General features: G+C 47.2%; 1 long non-coding RNA gene across 1 annotated transcript in view; it reads left to right on the top strand.

Moving 5' to 3' along the window:
* The window catches only part of LOC310844394, a 290,664-nt gene that overhangs the window by 11,763 nt on the left and 264,517 nt on the right, over positions 1–14,384 (top strand). The gene's annotated exons all lie outside the window — the stretch shown is intronic.

The following is a 14,384-nucleotide window of genomic DNA, read 5'->3' as shown; positions in this document are numbered from 1 at the left end:
AGAGCACGCCAGGCACTCCTGTCTTCCACTGCGTTCCGCAGTTTGGTCAAACTCATGCTGGTAGCTTCGAGAACACTGTCCAGCCATCTCGTCCTCTGTCGTCCCCTTCTCCTTGTGCCCTCCATCTTTCCCAACATCAGGGTCTTTTCCAGGGAGTCTTCTCTTCTCATGAGGTGGCCAAAGTACTGGAGCCTCAGCTTCACGATCTGTCCTTCCAGTGAGCACTCAGGGCTGATTTCCTTCAGAATGGAGAGGTTTGATCTTCTTGCAGTCCATGGGACTCTCAAGAGTCTCCTCCAGCACCATAATTCAAAAGCATCAATTCTTCGGTGATCAGCCTTCTTTATTGTCCAGCTTTCACTTCCATACATCACTACTGGGGGAAACCATAGCTTTAACTATATGGATCTTTGTTGGCAAGGTGATGTCTCTGCTTTTTAAGATGCTGTCTAGGTTTGTCATTGCTTTTCTCCCAAGAAGCAGGCGTCTTTTAATTTCATGACTGCTGTCACCACCTGAAGTGATCATGGAGCCCAAGAAAGTAAAATCTCTCACTGCCTCCATCTCTTCCCCTTCTATTTGCCAGGAGGTGATGGGCCCAGTGACCATGATCTTCGTTTTTTTGATGTTGAGCTTCAGACCATATTTTGCACTCTCCTCTACACTACTTCTGTACCAGGAGATAATAGTCCTTCTTATCAAATATGCCTCCCCTGGCTTTGCTGCTTATCTGAAGCCACTCTATTAATATTTTCATATTGGGAAGATTTATGGGTACATCTGAAAACAATCCAGTCAGGCTTCATGTTAACTATCAGTCCAGTTTGCAGAAGTATTCATGCAGCCGACACCTTGGGCAACAAATCCATCTTGAAGTAAATTTTAGCAGGGAGTTGGGCCTCATCCTCTGCATCAGAGTCACAAAAAATTAATTCGGCCTCACCTTCCTCTCCCCCACTCCATTTGGCCTGCCCCCCACCCCACCCCGATCCGATTCATAAGAGATTTGCACGCATCACCGATACAATTTACTCACTGTGGAAAGAGAAACCTCAGCAACTCTACGAAGCAAAAGGCATTTTTAAGTGATCTGTGCTGAAGCAATTCCCTCCACAACAGGTATAAGCAAGCCCAAACTGATGCTTTCTACACAAATGATTATAAATAAAAGCCAAAATTTTGTCAAACTGATAGTGTAAGTGTAACATATGAGTCCCTTGGTATCGTTTGAAGGAAATTAACGTGGAGGGCCAAAGAGATGGAGTCTGCAGTATGCAATGCTCCAGAGGGTTGGCTGAGATTTTGTTCCTGGTGTAGCAGAAATAAATGCTCTTGGCAAACCTTAAGGGGGAAATAAGACATATATGTAAGTAAGATTAATCTGTAAAGCTGGCATCTATCATGAGTCATCTTTTACATTATAAGCCCTGGAATACACAAGTTGGTGCAGGCCAGATGTGTGCAACTGCAGGGCTAGATTGAAAAACACCTGTGTCTCCTTACACCCAGGCAGCCCTGGGGAATATCTAAACATGAAAGAAAGCAGAACATCCCAGGAGAAGAGGGATGTGTTCTCTTGTTTGTGGGACTTTTAAAAGGCACTGAATTAATAATAATAATACTTAAAATACTTACCTGGAGTTAGTGTTCCATGGTACTGCCTGCCCAACATCACCATCAGAGTCTTCAGGCTGTGTACATACCATTTTTTTAAAAACCCAAACCAGAATCCTGCATATGATATGTGATGGAATTGTAAGGCAGTAAAAGGATTTGGGGAAATGATATATAATGAGTTGAAAAAAATAACGTTTGCGTGTTCAGACCCAGAAATCTCTCACCTAAATAAATTCACACTTGACTCAAATTTTGGTTTTGGTTTTTGGAAGAATTTAGGCCACAACTTTATTGATTACAGAAAGTGACTGGTTGCATAGGCTCTGGTTTGACTAGCTCCCTGCCATGCAGGTAGCGCTGACCCAGGGTTCCAGCATAGGTCAGCCAAGGGTGAACACCTGGATAAGTGGAAAGCCAGGAACAGGCTATCTCCACTACCCAAATGTCCCCCTGGAGTCAGGCACGGGCACAACCCCCTCACAGGGGTTGACCAAACCATCGAGTCCCTGGATTCCTTTAATGGAATACCCTTCACATAGGGATGGCGAGAGCGTTCTCCCATCCCTATCACCTGAACAGTGCCTATCCGCAACCTTACAAGTTGTGACAATTTGCTACATGGCAGGCAAAACCCAAATGGCAACAGCCAATCAGCCAAGTGGGGAAAGTTCCTGCTGTGCCCCTGTCCCAACGACAGACGACACACGATGGCCTAGCAAGGTCAAGCGCAAATCCCTAAAATTAGGGAGAGGTGGGCGGGTGTTCCGAATGCAAGCGCCGAAAGAGGAAGCTCTGGGTCATGCACATGGGTATATCTAGGTCCCTCGATCCATTTGGACTGCGTCCCATTGGCCAGATTGCACCCAGCTACAAGGGACCTACCAAGCGGGTGTTGTGGCTGACCAATCGTACCCACCCACAACACAGGGTGGTGGTTGTCCAGGTCTCACTGCAATACGTGCCTCTTTAAGGGAGGACCCGATTTGCTATAAAAGAAAAACCTGAAGCCTTCCTTTTAGGAATTCTAGGTGCCGAAATCCCAAGGGAGCAGAAAACAATGTATGCGCAGATGTTATTGGCCCAGAGATGGAAAGAAGACAAAGTCCCTACCAGAGAAGAATGGCAGATCAAGTTGATGGACTATGCCGAAATGGCTAAAATGACTAGAAGAATCAGAAATCAGGAAGATCAAAATTTTAATAAGGAATGGGGAAAATTTATAATTTGTCTTAAAGACCGTTGTAAACACTTAAAATCATTAGTAGGGTTGGAAAATCACTTGTAGTTTAAGGGTGAATTCTGGATACAATGCAGATGTAAAAGATTTGGACTATCATAAAAGATGCAGAAGGAAGCGATTAACAACAGGACCCACAAAAGGAAGGATGGAAATCCAGGAGATTCCCTGGATTCTTGATTTTATGATTTACGTTTGATATATCTCTGTAAAATTTTAATTTGAAAAACCATTTTTTAAAAAAGAAACACAGAATCCCGGGAACTGTAGTTTGCCCCTCACATCACCCTCACCGAATTACAGTTCCCAGGATTCTTGAGGAGGGTGGGGAATGCAAATGTGCTTTAAATGCATGGTTTGTACGCATCTTCGAACTGGTTTGGTGTTTTCCAACGATCTAGGTACATGGGTGGCGAGGAAGTGCTCTGGCTCAAGTTCAGAGCACCCAGCGAGGAACAGGAGAGGAGCCTCAGAAATCTAGGACAGTGGTGGGCAACATGCCCCAGGGAGGGAATGCAGTCTTTCCAGGCCTCACTCTCTGGCCATGGATGGAAACTGTCCCCAGGCCACTCAAAATCACAGAATTTTAGAGGTGGAAGGGATTCCAAGTACAATCCCCTAATTTGCAGGAATCTCAACGGGTGGCGCTGTGGGTTAAACCACAGAGCCTAGGACTTGCTGATCAGAAGGTCGGCAGTTCGATTCCCCGTGATGGGGTGAGCTCCCGTTGCTCGGTCCCTGCTCCTGCCAACCTAGCAGTTCGAAAGCACGTCAAAGTGCAAGTAGATAAATAGGTACCGCTCTGGCGGGAAGGTTAACGGCGTTTCCATGTGCTACTCTGGTTTGCCAGAAGCGGCTTAGTCATGCTAGCCACATGACCCGGAAGCTGTACGCCGGCTCCCTCGGCCAATAAAGTGAGATGAGTGCCGCAACCCCAGAGTCTTCCGCGACTGGACTTAACTGTCAGGGGTCCCTTTACCTTTACCTTTACCAGCTAGATTATCCCTGATCGATGGCCATCCAACATCTGCTTGAAAACCCCCAAGGAAGGAGAGTCCACCATCTCCTGAGGGAGACCGTCCCACTGTCCAACTGTTCTTGCTGTCAGAAAGCTTTTCTCAATGTTTCGTCGGAGGATAAGGCTATCAGTTATCACTGGCTGTTGTGTTTATGCTTTACCTCCACCGTTGGAGACAGTATTTGAAGAGAATGCTGCTGCGCTCAGATCTTGCTTGCGGACAAGGGTGGCAACTTGAATAAAATGGGGGGGGGCAGATAAGCCCCGCCCTGCATGATTGATCACAGAACACACACTATTTGAACACTATTTGAACAGCAATGCCCATCAACTGGGAGCTGGCTCCTATGTTTGCGGGCATCTGAATGGGAACAGGATGTTTGGTTAACCTTCGCCTGACCCAGCAGGTACTCTTTACATTCTTAAAATGTTTTCTGCATAGCTGGACAGCTCAGTTGGTTAGATCATGGGGCTGATGAGGCCAAGGTGGCAGGTTCGATCCCTGTATGGGACAGCTGCATATTCCTCTATTGCAGGAGTTTGGACTAGATCAGCCTTTCTCAACTTGTGGTTCCCCAGATGTTGTTGAACTACAACTCCCATCACCCCTTGCTAGCAAGGCCAGAGCTCAGGGATGATGGGAGTTGTAGTCCAACAACATCTGGGGACCCACAGGTTGAGAACCGCTGGACTAGATGATCCTTAGGGTCCTTTCCAACTGTACGATTCTATCATTCCTGCAATTGTCTCACCAGCCATTTGCAGCTAAGAGTTCGTGCAGACTTCCTTTTGAGCTCTGTTTCTAGGCACAGATGTCCAGACTTTAAAGCTCCATGTCTGAGTGTGGTTGGTTGGTTTCTGAAATATACTCAGAGTCGAGAGTGGATTTCATGCTCTTTATTCAGCTCATAGCGGTGAGGAGGAATGGAAGTTCCCCCACAATATCTGCTTTATATACATTATTTACACAATGGGCTGCTCGTGATTGGCTAATTCCTGGATTCTCCTGTAGGCCAATCAGGTTGTGGATTCACTTCCACCTGGAGCTGGATTGGGGGGCTCCTGCGGACCAATCATACTGCTGCATTGTTCTAGGACCAATCAGACTGCTGCATTCTGAATCCTATTGTTCTAGGACCAATCAGACTGCCGCATTCTGAATCCTATTGTTCTAGGACCAATCAGACTGCTGCATTTTGGATCCTATTCAACTCAGTACATAAGTTCCTTTCCTTTCCTTTCCCTTCCCCTTCCTTCCTTCTTTCTTCCAGCAGTTTCTCCAGGAAGACCTGTGTTTTACCGCTGATTGCTGTTTTCTCCAATTCAGCGTTAAGATGTGGGTTTTCCCAGCCCTGAGTTACACCCCAAGCAATCTGCTGAAGTGGCCAAGGGACAGCAGAGTATCCTGGCAATCGTGTGTGTCTGTTAGCAGCCCAGACTCCCAGGCCAGAGCCCGCCCCCCTTCCCTTGTCCACAAAGCTCTGCATTGTTTCACAACACAGACGTCCTGAACTCTGCAGCTGTCATAACACTCAGAAACTTCCCTTTCTTCCCAGACACAATTCCATGCAACCTGAGCACCAGCCTTTATTTAGCACATTCTCTCCGACCGCCCCAGAAGATGCTCATCTGTCTCACAAAATCCTCATGTTTTTCAGCACCGGCAACCACAATCTGGAGTGCCCCAATTTGTTTTCAAGACCTGGCGACCTTGGGAATATTGTAACCAGACACAAGGGTGCAAGCACCATCCTTCGGAGACCCTACCAGTGTCACCTCGCATTCATTCCTGCCCCTCTTCTAGGATTAAATAACAGGATGATTTATCTCTCACCTAATTGGACTAGATTATTTGTCAGTTCCATTCTCATCTGGTTGGATTCCTTTCACCTTGTTTTCTTCCCACAGCGCAGATGTGGATCAACAGCAGTTCTAGTGATTTATTAAACACTGACGTATACAGCTCCCCCAACTTGAAGGAGTCTGAGCACATTTTATTAATATTTAAGCATTTTTACACTTCGATATGGTTCCCAGGGCAGTTTGCAAAAAGGGCAAATCGTTAGAATGTAAATGCAAAATAGTAAAGTAAGGGAAATACCACCAATTATAATAAAACAGCAGGGTGTAGGGACGCGGGTGGCACTGTGGGTTAAACCACAGAGCCTAGGACTTGTTGATCAGAAGGTCGGCGGTTCGAATCCCTGCCACGGGGTGAGTTCCCGTTGCTCTGTCCCAGCTCCTGCCAACCTAGCAGTTCGAAAGCACATCAAAGTGCAAGTAGATAAATAGGTACTGCTCTGGCGGGAAGGTAAACGGTGTTTTTGTGCGCTGCTCTGATTCACCAGAAGCGGCTTAGTCCTGCTGGCCACATGACCCGGAAGCTGTACGCCGGCTCCCTTGGCCAATAATGCGAGATGAGCGCCGCAACTCCAGAGTCGGCCACGACTGGACCTAATGGTCAGGGGTCCCTTTAGGTAAAGGTAAAGGTACCCCTGCCCGTACGGGCCAGTCTTGACAGACTCTGGGGTTGTGCGCCCATCTCACTTAAGAGGCCAGGGGCCAGCGCTGTCCGGAAACACTTCCGGGTCACGTGGCCAGCGTGACAAAGCTGCATCTGGCGAGCCAGAGCCGCACACGGAAACGCCGTTTACCTTCCCGCTGGTAAGCGGTCCCTATTTATCTACTTGCACCAGGAGGTGCTTTCGAACTGCTAGGTTGGCAGGCGCTGGGACCGAGCAGCGGGAGCGCACCCCGCCGCAGGGATTCGAACCGCCGACCTTTTGATCGGCAAGTCCTAGGCGCTGAGGCTTTAACCCACAGCGCCACCTGCGTCCCCCTAGGGGTCCCTTTACCTTTATAATAAAACAGCACACCATGGTCAGCAGGCTTCAAACTGCAACTAGAAAGCTTAGGGAAATAAAGATGTCTTGGCCTGGTGCCAAAAGGCCAATCAAGTAAGTCCCAGGAAAACTTCTCTGGGAAAAAGCAGTCTGCAACTGACCTTTCTTGGGCACCACCTGCCTCACCTCCCCGGCTGGGGTCTCCCACTGGAAGCCCTTCACTGAATAGATGAATAGACACATATGGAGACAATTGGGTTTTTTCCAAGTGCCCTGGTCCTAAGCCACGAAGGGATTTAAAGGTCAAAACCAGCACTTTGAAGTGAGCCAAGAAGCTGACGGAGAGCCAGGGCGGTTGGCAGCGCCGCAGATGTAATATGATCCTAACGCTCCGTCCCAGTTAGGAACTGGGCAGCTGCATTATTCTGCGGTTAACTGCGGTTTCTGAACAGTCTTCAAAGGCAGCCCCATGTATAATGCACTGCAGTATTCTAACCTGAGGTTACAAGGGCATGGATAATAGCATCTAGGACAGGGGTAGGCAACCTAAGGCCCGAGGGCTGGATGTGGCCCAATCGCCTTCTCAATCTTGCCCACGGACGGTCCGGGCATCAGTGTGTTTTTATAAGAGTAGAATGTGACCTTTTATTTAAAATGCATCTCTGGGTTATTTGTGGGGCCTGCCTGGTGTTTTTACATGAGTAGAATGTATGCTTTTATTTAAAATGCATCTCTGGGTTATTTGTAGGGCATAGGAATTCGTTCATATTTTTTCCAAAATATAGTCCGGCCCCCCACATGGTCTGAGGGACAGTGGACCGGCCCACAGCTGAGAAAGGTTGCTGACCCCTTGTCTAGGAGATCTCTATCCAGACCAGGCTTCCTCAACTTCGGCCCTCCAGATGTTTTAAGACTACAATTCCCATCATCCCTGACCACTGGGATGATGGGAGTTGTAGGCCAAAAACCTCTGGAGGGCTGAGGTTGACGAAGCTTGTTCCAGACCCTCTCCTTCCCTAGAGAGAATGTTAGGTTGGAGCCGCCATTCCTTTCCACGTGGCAGGAATTGTTTGAGCATTCAGCCACAAAACCCTTGGTCTGGCCTGCAGTCTGGAGAGGCACAAACTACAAACAGGTTTATGCCCTCTGCGAACAGACTCTCCAAATGTCCCTATTTTCCAGGGGCAATTCTGGGTTTACAGAAGCCATCTTGGTTTCTGATTTCATCCCGTAATGTCCCGCTTTTCCTAAAGACGTCGCTATTTTCATTGGAGGAATGTCGGAGAGTATGGAGTTATGAGACCCCTCAACCCACGGAGATAAGTAACTATACAACCTTCAGAAGACATCTGAAGGCAGCCCTGTACAGTGGTACCTCGGGTTAAGAACTTAATTCGTTCTGGAGGTCCGTTCTTAACCTGAAACTGTTCTTAATTTGAGGTACCACTTTAGCTAATGGGGCCTCACGCCACCTCCGTGCGATTTCTGTTCTCATCCTGAAGCAAAGTTCTTAACCTGAGGTACTATTTCTGGGTTAGCGGGGTCTGTAACCTGAAGCGTCTGTAACCCGAAATACCACTGTATAGGGAAGTTTTAAGCCATTAAAAAAAATACATTATGTTTTTATGTATGTTGGAAGCTGCCCAGAGGGTGGGGTTTAAATAATACAATTATTAGTATTATTATAATTATTATGGAATAGGATGTCCCTATTTTTATCAGAGAAATGTTGGAGGGTATGAGCAAAGTCTGTGAGTGAATGTTGTGCTCGCTTGGAATGACTATTTCTTAAATTTTCTCAGTTTTATTTCATCCAAAGCAGCCGAGGGAAACTGCAGTCTGGACTGGAAATTTGTGCATGGGAACCTTTCTTTCTCTTATCTATAACACTGCTTCTTTTCTAAATTGCATTTTGAACTGCAGGGGGAAAGAAACAGTTCCCTGTATTTTCCCCCTTGCAGGGAAAGGGGGTTGCAGCTAGCCATGTGGGGAAGAAAATGGCTCCCTGGAGTTGTTTTGGTTAACAAAGGAAACCCTCAGCGAAAACACACACAATTGAGCTTTGTGTGTCATTTGACCCTGAGAACCAGGCCTTTCAGGAGGTCTATATGGGATTCCTATCAAGTGTGCAACGGGCTGTTGCCGCTAGGTGGTGGGCTTGCCTCAGCTGTGCACCAGTCCTCAAACAGCTGCTTGGAAAGGAGCTTTGTTCCATTTATGCCTGCAACATGTCTCCCTGAGCCAACCTGAATGTGCTGCGTTGCCATACGGGTAATTATTCAACACGGACATCGCAGAGCCACTGGCAATCCGAGAGGCAGAAGGTGAACTCATGCTTAAGTGTCAAACTAGAGCTGTGGGTTAAACCACAGGGCCTAGGACTTGCCGATCAGAAGGTTGGCGGTTCGAATCCCCGTGACGGGGTGAGCTCCCGTTGCTTGGTCCCTGCTCCTGCCAACCTAGCAGTTTGAAAGCACATCAAAGTGCAAGTAGATAAATAGGTACCGCTCCTGCGGGAAGGTAAACGGCGTTTCCGTGCGCTGCTCTGGTTCGCCAGAAGCGGCTTAGTCATGCTGGCCACATGACCCGGAAGCTGTACGCCGGCTCCCTCAGCCAGTAAAGCGAGATGAGCGCCAGAACCCCAGAGTCGGTCACGACTGAACCTAATGGTCAGGGATCCCTTTACCTTTACCCTTATTTCATAATAACAATTCTAATATTTTTACCCTGCCCATCTGTCTTGGTTGCCCCATTCACTCTGGACAGTTTCCAACTTCTATAAAAACATAATAAAACAATTAATAAACTTCCCTATACAGGTCCGCCTTCAGGTGACTTGTGGGTCAGGTAGCTCCATACCCTCCTACATTTCTCCCATGAAACCGCTGGTTTAAAGCTGACCGAAAATCCAGAGGTAGCATTATTATCAATTTACGATTGGGTGGAAGGTTCGCAGGCTATGAAGGACTTGCTCACAAATTTATGGACAGCTGCACGAATTATGATAGCTAGGAAGTGGAAGGGGCAAGCAGAATATAAAACGGAAGAATGGTATAAAGAGGTGTGGGGTATAGCTATCAATGATAAATGAACATGTGCCGTTAAGGTAAGATGGGAAATATGCAGGAGAAATGATTTTGAGGAGATATGGAGGGCATTTGTAGAATTTGTACTGTTAAAACAGTAAGGGATCAAACCATCGCAAGGGGTGTTGAAATTTTGGGAGGATGGATAGTTACAATGGAATGCTCTTGGTGGTGGGGTGCACATTTTTTATTCTTATTTATTTATGATTATTACTTTGTCAAAATAAAATTTTAAAAAAAGACTTTGCACTAGTTTTGCTGTTAATAGCATAGGGCTACTGACTGCATTTTTAAGGTCCATGACACTATGATTTAGAAGTGCTCCTGTCCTGAGTAAGGCTATAAGATAAGAAAATCCCTGCTGGATCAAACCAAAGGCTCATCTAGACGAGCATCGCATTCTTAAGTTGGCCAACCGGATGCCTATGGGATGCTTGCAACCAGTAGTGGTCCCTGGTCCTGAATGGGGTAACTGTGTCCCTGAAGGACCAGGTGCGCAGCCTGGGAGTCATTTTGGACTCACAGCTGTCCATGGAGGCGCAGATCAATTCTGTGTCCAGGGCAGCTGTCTACCAGCTCCATCTGGTATGCAGCCTGAGACCCTACCTGCCCGCGGACTGTCTTGCCAGAGTGGTGCATGCTCTGGTTATCTCTCACTTGGACTACTGCAATGCGCTTTACATGGGGCTGCCTTTGAAGGTGACATGGAAAATTCCAAATTGCTGTAACGGGGTGGTGGAATAAAGATCTACACTGGGGGCAAGGGTGGAAGGAGACCACTGAGAGGCTGCTGTAGAGGCTGCATTCAGAGGGATAGATCTTGTCTCCAAGGAGTGGGCTCATCTGTTGGAGCAGCAGCAGGGTTTCTTGGAGGTTAGATCCACTGCTCCTATGTATCCTGACGCCCGAGGTAGTTGCCTCACCTTGTCTCATGGGTAGGCCGGCCAGCTGGGATAAGATAATCTCTGGCACCCCTATGTTGTCATGCACTCAGTGTTCAGGGACCAAAGGCAGTACAGTGGTACCTCGGGTTACATACGCTTCAGGTTACAGACACCGCTAACCCCGAAATAGTACCTCGGGTTAAGAACTTTGCTTCAGGATGAGAACAGAAATCGCCTGGTGGCGGCAGCAGGAGGCCCCATTAGCTAAAGTGGTGCTTCAGGTTAAGAACAGTTTCAGGTTAAGAACGGACCTCTGGAACAAATTAAGTACTTAACCCGAGGTACCACTGTATAGAGGAATGCGGGTGGCGCTGTGGGTTAAACCACAGAGCCTAGGACTTGCCGATCAGAAGGGCGGTGGTTCGAATGCCTGCGACGGGGTGAGCTCCCGTTGCTTTGCCCCAGCTCCTGCCAACCTGGCATTTCAAAAGCACGTCAAAGTGCAAGTAGATAAATAGGTACCGCTCCAGCAGGAAGGTAAACAGCGTTTCCGTGCGCTGCTGACCACATGACCCGGAAGCTGTATGCCGGCTCCCTCGGCCAATAAAGCGAGATGAGCGCCGCAACCCCAGAGTCGGCCACGACTGGACCTAATGGTCAGGGGTCCCTTTACCTTTACCTTACCACTGTATAGGGGCAGGGTTTATCACCAAAGAATGTGGCATTGAAAGCAGTTATTTGTAACTGGTGCACATCGCAGTTATTTGTGTCTTGCTCATTTGCTAAAGCAAAACGTTCTTCCTGACACCTTCCATTTCTGGGTGGAAAGAAAACGGACTGATCTTCAACCCCAACTACTTCCCTCTGCTTTCCAAACATGTGCATTCTTTTCTGTTTGGCAGGTCTCTTCTCGTACGCATCCAGGCCAATTTCCACCAGAAAATTGTACTCCGTTGCAGAGCTGCAATGCGAAAGCAATCGCCCAAACTAACGGAAGGTGGTTGCCCCGTCGCTGGAATTCAGCCTCTTAACATTTGCCTTTGTTTACAAGCCGCGCAAAGTATGCCAAAGAGGGGCCTACCGGTTTTATGGGCACCGGTCAGCCACCAATGGGCAGAGACTCTGTAAACAGCCCGTTTTGCATTAGAAGCCGACAGCTGGGTCTGATTAAGCTGCCTGAACTCCAGCATAGCCAGCGTGGAGTTTTGTCATGCAGCAAGAACTCAGGAAACTGCTGAGGAAACTGCCTGTGACTGCCGTTTAATGGGAGGTTGGTCAAGGAGCGGCTCAATGGAGGGAACGCTCAGAGTGCGTCTTTTCGAAGAGCACTGCAACGTTTGATGTGATCTTCTAAATCTGAGGTTTTCAGCCTTTCTGAGTCCATGGCTCCCTTGTGGGGTAACATGCTCTGAGCCTCAGAAGCCCAGTCATGTCACCCTTTGCCTGCAGAGCTGCCATCTCCTCGCCCTTTTTCTTTCTTTTTTAAAAAATTGCTTTTTATTAAATTTTTCACAAATAAAACTAAAACAAAATAAAACAATCTTTTACAGCCATCATTTTATGTCATCTTATTTACACTGTGTAAATTCACGCCCAGACTTCCTTCCTTCCCGCTTCGGTTTTCTTAATATATGTCTTCTCTTGTAGATTCTTATTCACCTTCCATACACATCACAGGATTTATATCAACCCTGCTGTAGTCTTTAAACTTCTACAGTTAGATCTTATATATGCCACAAATTTACCCCACTCTTCTTCAAACTTTGTCCCTTTTAGGTCTTGAATTCTGTAGGTCATTTTAACTAATTCTGTATACTCAAAAAAATTAGCCTGCCATTTCATTATCGTTGGGGTCTCCTGTAATTTCCATTTTTGAGCTACCAGTATTCTAGCTGCTGCAGTAGCATATTGGAATAATTTATGGTCCTCCTTCTTAACTTCCTCCCCTATGATCCCTAATAGAAAAGCTTCCGGTTTTTTCGTGAATGTCTACTTAATGAGTTTCTTCAGTTCATTATATATTAAATCCCTTTTTTTTTTTCATCTTTTCACACTCCCACCACATGTGATAGAGATCCCCATCTTTTACTTTACATTTCCAACAGGCTTTATTACTCAATTTATACATTTTGGCCAATTTAACCGGGGTGATATACCCCCGGTACATCATTTTCCCTAAATTTTCTCTTAAGGTGGAGCATGCTGTAAATTTCATACCTACGTTCCATAATTTAACCCATTTGTCATATTCAATATTATAGCCAAAATTGACCGCCCCTCACCCTTTTTCGAACACCCTCCCATGAGGAGTGTTCCCTCAGCCTCCTCTCCTCTCCCCTCTCCTTGGGAGTTCTCCAGGCAGCAGCTGCCACTGCCCCTGGTCTCTAAGCCACCCCACACGCCCCAAAGAGAGGTGCCTTCTCAAGTCACCCCCCAGGGGCCTGGGAGGAAGATATCCCCAGATGTGGGAATGTTCAGGGAGGCAGGAAAGGATATGTTGTTTATTAATATCCTTCCTAACTTACGCTAGCAAGTTCTATAACTTAGCAGAGTTTTACATTCCCCTTTTCAAATGCACAGCAGATAGCTGGTTGCAGGCTTGTTTAAGCCTTTCACTATAAGGTTCCTGGTAAGGTAAAGGTAAAGGGACCTCTGACCATTAGGTCCGGTCATGACTGACTGGGGTTGCGGCGCTCATCTCGCTTTATTGGCCAAGGGAGCCGGTGTTCAGCTTCCGGGTCATGTGGCCAGCATGACTAAGCCGCTTCTAGCTAACCAGAGCAGCGCACAGAAACACCGTTTACCTTCCTGCTGGAGCGGTACCTATTTATCTACTTGCACTTTGACGTGCTTTAAAACTGCTAGGTTGGCAGGAGCTGGGACTGAGCAACGGGAGCTCACCCCGTTGTGGGGATTCGAACCGCCGACCTTCTGATTGGCAAGTCCTAGGCTCTGTGGTTTAACCCACAGCGCCACCCGCACCCCCAGGTATATAAGTTCCCTTATATTCCTCTTAAAAGAATAAACATGCCAGAATCTTATTTAAGATACAGTGGTACCTTGGGTTAATAACTTAATTCGTTCCAGAGGCCTGTTCTTAACCTGAAACTGTTCTTAACCTGAGGTACCACTTTAGCTAATGGGGCCTCCTGCTGCTGCTGCACCGCCGGAGCACAATTTCTGTTCTCATCCTGCAGCAAAGTTCTTAACCCGAGGTACTATTTCTGGGTTAGCAAAGTCTGTAACCTGAAGCATCTGTAACCCGAGGTATAAAAGTAGTTTACTCACATCATCAGTTCACAGTTGGATCCCTGAAGGCAGACTTAGTTACAGATATACAGATACATGTGGATTTACCTCATATGGGGGGTTAATCCCACTGACTGCAGACTGACAATCACTGCAGTTCACACTGTGAAAGGAAGATGGAGAAGAAGGGAGGAGGGCTGCCGGCCTTGTGCTTTTGTTACCTGAACAGGTAAGGTCAAGCCCACCTCTAGTCACATGCAAGAGGAAGTATGTCCCAGCCCAGGAGGAAACAGGCAGTTTTCGACTGGCTGGTCCAAACATCCCCTTGCATGTCCACTCTAGGAAAACAAGGAATGTTGTACTTGACTGCTACTTAGGTATCACAGCCCACACCAGCCTTAGCGGCCCAACATAGACTGGCCAAAGGTGCGGACAACACCTTACTCACTT

The sequence above is a fragment of the Podarcis gaigeae genome (assembly GCF_964106915.1).
Source record: "Podarcis gaigeae genome assembly, chromosome: 5".
NCBI classification, from domain to species: domain Eukaryota; kingdom Metazoa; phylum Chordata; class Lepidosauria; order Squamata; family Lacertidae; genus Podarcis; species Podarcis gaigeae.
This window is presented reverse-complemented; position numbering and strand designations above follow the sequence as displayed.